This window comes from Prosopis cineraria, unplaced genomic scaffold, assembly GCF_029017545.1.
Source record: "Prosopis cineraria cultivar Desert tree isolate PC_DT_omini unplaced genomic scaffold, ASM2901754v1 PC742, whole genome shotgun sequence".
In the NCBI taxonomy this organism is placed as follows: domain Eukaryota; kingdom Viridiplantae; phylum Streptophyta; class Magnoliopsida; order Fabales; family Fabaceae; genus Prosopis; species Prosopis cineraria.
Genome location: NW_026556067.1, coordinates 1,748 through 6,082, shown reverse-complemented (window position 1 = coordinate 6,082; position 4,335 = coordinate 1,748). Strand labels below are relative to the sequence as shown.

General features: G+C 34.3%; 1 pseudogene; it reads right to left on the bottom strand.

The window, feature by feature from the left end:
- Positions 1 to 312: 312 nt before the first annotated feature.
- Positions 313 to 3,765, bottom strand: LOC129298190 (L-type lectin-domain containing receptor kinase IX.1-like; annotated as a pseudogene).
- Between the last annotated feature and the right edge of the window lie 570 nt (positions 3,766 to 4,335).

The window sequence follows — 4,335 nt, the reverse complement described above, 5'->3', positions numbered from 1 at the left end:
TGGGGAATAATCAACTGAAATAATAAATCAAATAACAAAAATAATTGTTAAACATTGAAAAAAAAAAATCTGAAACTAGCTAGTCACATGTCTTCCTCTTCTTTCTTCTGGTAAATGTATATGGGCCGTGTAGAAGTATAGGATTAGGAAATAACATACCATGTTTGAAACCAGACTCGTTGTGGGGTCCACAACTTTCCAATGGTTGGTTTTGCCGAGGAAAAAATAATATCCATTTATTTCACACAAGAAAGCAAACATCTCCCCTCCCCCCCCCCCCCCCAAAAAAAAAAAAAAATCCCCCGCATCACAGATTAAAATCGGATGCTCAGTTCACTGGAAATGAAATAATAGATATTGTTTTTTCATTACAGGTAAATTGGTCCTAATTAAAGCTTTGTCACTGTTAAATGAAAATATTACAGGGAAGATCAGATAACGAAATGCCATATAAAATGGAAAATGTGACCTGAAATAGCCTTCCAAGAAAGAAACTTGTTACTGAAGAGAAACTTCCATGGCTTGTCTTCTTCCTTGATGTGTGCCTGATGTGGATGTTTGTGTGGATCCCGTGTATGAACTGTTAGTAGGTGAAGGCCTAGCTTGATTGGATGCAGAAGAACTAGCATAAGAAGATGAAAAAATTGAAGAACCAATATTTGACAAAGATGGAGCAGCATAGATTGGTTTGGGCATTATTGGTGGGAGAGCAGGTAATGGAGCTTCAAAATTAAGTACATGAAGTGCTTCTCTAATTGTAGGCCTCAGTATGTAATCTGGATGAGCACACCATAGCCCAAGAATCATTAACCTTTCAAGTTCTTGCTCATCAAAATCTCCATTATCAAGCCTTTTGTCAGCTGCTTCAAGAAGCTCACCTCTGCCATAGAGTTCCCATGCCCATTCCACCATCATGACTGGTTCATTACTAGCATTGCGGTTAATTGGTTTTCGCCCACAAGCTAATTCCAAAAGAACAACACCAAAACTGTACACGTCAGATTCTCTTGTTGTCTTGCCCATGGCCAAACATTCTGGAGCAATGTATCCTTTTGTTCCTGCTACAATAGTTGTTGGTAACCCTTTCCCATGTTCAGTGAGCCTCGCTAACCCAAAATCTCCAAGCTTAGTATTGAAATTTGCATCCAACATGATATTGCTTGATTTTATGTCTCTGTGGACTACACATTGCTCCCACTCTTCATGCAGGTAGAGTATTGCTGAGGCTAGGCCTTGAGCAATATTATATCTAGTTGGCCATGTCAAGAGGTTTTTGCTTTGAAATAGATGGTAATCTAGGCTTCCATTTGGCATGAACTCGTAGATGAGTAGAAGATCATTCCTCTGATGGCACCAACCCACCAGTTGCACCAAATTCTTGTGCCTTAGCTGACCAATGATCTTTACTTCAGAGACATACTCCTTTACTCCCTGTTTAGATTCTTGGGACACCTTCTTAATTGCAACAGAAGTATTTAAGCCTTCCATAAATCCTTTGTAGACCCCACCAAAACCTCCTTCTCCAAGTTTGAGTTCCTCTGCGAAGTTGTTTGTTGCCCTTACAAGTTCGTTATATGAAAACTTCTTTGGTCCAACACTTTCAAAATCTTTGTCCAAGGCAAGATCCAACAAATCATATTTCTTTGCCCTACAATTAAACCTCCATACCAGAAACCAAGCTATGTTTAACCCTGCTACAACTGATCCAATGCTCAATCCAATGATCAGAGCCTTATTGCTTTTACTCTTGTTCTCTACTCCCAATATTGCAGAACTTGAATTGAAGGACCATGAGCATAGTGTATGTAGCTCAAATTGTTTCCTGTAGCTGAAGAGAAGCCAAACTGAACTTGTTCTGGCAGGTACTTTCTCAAGTCAATCTTATGGGAATAGTATTGTTGAATTGGGACATTGTCCTTAAATCCAGTAAAACTGACAGTTAATTGGTATGAGATAGAATTGTAGGTAATCTCAGCACCATACTTTCTACCATCATTCTTAGTGTACCATTGTGTTGTGTAAGGAGTCCACATTTTTTTAACATTGATTCCAACATGATCATAATGAGGATCACCCTGATCCACATTGGGAAAGGTATCAAACTCCACTGCTACGAATGGATGTTTGTTAGGGTAATTGGGATTTTGCATCTCTATGCGACCCACAAGACCAATACCAGAGCCATCTGGGGGATATGGAAGTGGAAAATTTGGGTGTGCCAAGAAGAATGTGATGCCATCTCCAATCCCATCACGAGTTTTGTGAAGTGCATTGATGATGAAGGTGAAGTGAGTACTGAAGTTTGCAAGTGTTCTTGTTTCTTTCTCCCAAAGCTGCAATAAGTCACCATATGTTACTCTCCCTACACCATCCCTCTTGTATCTGAGTCAAGAATCAGATTGTCAGATTCATAACAAATTTATACAGAGGCATTGTTTTTTATTGCAGTGAAAACAACTGATGGTTGCTATACTTTTATATGATAAGACGAATCTACCTTGTTATCAAAAAACACACACACACACATTCTCTTATATCATATAAGACAAAAAGTCGATCAATTAGTACTAGTAAAAAACTAAAAAGAATAACATTTTAATTAGAAACCCTTAACAATAAATTATGATATACTCCCTCCAATTTCATTTATAAGGCATGTTCTAGAAGGTTTATTATTCTAATTTATAAGTTACGGTGTGTAACTTTCTATAAAATTTTTGAAAAGTATTTTTAAAATTATTCTTCATAAGAGAGAAAAAGTAATATGATCACACTTTCTAGATTTGTTATTTCACACACTTTTATTTCTTTTACCTTTTTTGCATTGATACTGATGAAATTTGTAGAAATAACTTATATAAAGAGGATTCGAAGAGTACTTTTTTTCGCCAAGGCTAGAAGCTAATATATGTGTGTGAGAGATCAATGACAGACCCATAAAAATAAATCAATGAAAAAATAATTTATACATAAATGAATATCAATATTTATATAAAACATAATTTTAAATATTTATTAAATTGTATTAAGGGCATAAGTTAATAAAATTAAATACTAAAGAAACTCATAAATGATAAAACCTCATTGTAATAACCTAAAACACTCTTTTTAAATAAACTTTTTTATATCTATTAGAATCAGTTTTTTTTTTTCATTAAATAGAATCTATATGCCTCTTTTGTATGGCAGAGATAATAGTTTTGTGATAAAAAACTTTATATACAATTTTTTTGGAAATATTTCCTTTTCATTTTAAAACTACTACTATTTAAGATCATAAAACATATAAAATTTGAGACACTATATTTTTTAATGGGATAAGTAAAATTTTATAAGGGGCAAGTTAAATTTTTTTGAAGTGAGGGGGCAAATGAATTTTTTTTTAAGGGGCAACTAAAATTATTTGGGTCATTTTAGGTAATATTTTTTCTTTGGGTTGTGAGGGGCTATGGTGAACGAGGATACGTCGCCGTATCTGATAAAGCATATTTCTAAAACGACAAGGCCATCAAAGCATAATAAAAGAAACGACAATGAGTAATATTACCTGGTGAGGCTGAGCATCCCATTTTCCTGAAAGACATCTCCTTCAAGCTTCAAGTTCTGGTTAGCCATGTCAAGAAAGTTCTCATAGTTGAAGGTTATTGAGGTCGCACCTGCTGGGATTATCAGAGACAATAAAATCTTGGTTATGAACGAAGAAAGAAGCAGATGATTTTTTGATCTCCATTGCTGAGATATCCCCATAGCTGATATCAATGAGACTTTTAGCTTGCTTGTTTGGAGGAAGTTTCGGAAATGACTTCGTTTTATTATATATATATATATATATATAATATTAAAGAGCCACTGGTGGGTCTTGCTTGGTGAAGGCATATACTCAAAATTCTACATATATTAATCAATTTTGGGGATTTGGACACCACAAACGCCATGTGATGAAAATTGATTGATGTAATGCTTTTTCACCTAATTTGGTTGACGAGTAAGCATTTAATTAATTAGTCTCATGGGAAAGAGACTTTGCATGTTTTATCATGAAAGAACTGGAAAATGCATTCACTTTGTCAAAAGTGAAGATTATTAAGACGACTTATTTGTCACTATTGAAAAGTAACGTTATTCAACCTTATCAAATATTATCATATTACTTTTCATATGTTATTTTTATCTCAGTTACATGTCATGTTATTACTAACTTATATTTTTATTTCATAAATTGCTTTCTCCTTGATTCGAAACTATAACCTCCTTCATTTATGTTCCGCCATTTTGCCCCTGATAAATTAGAATGAATTTATAATCTATTATTATATAGTTAAATATATATTATTA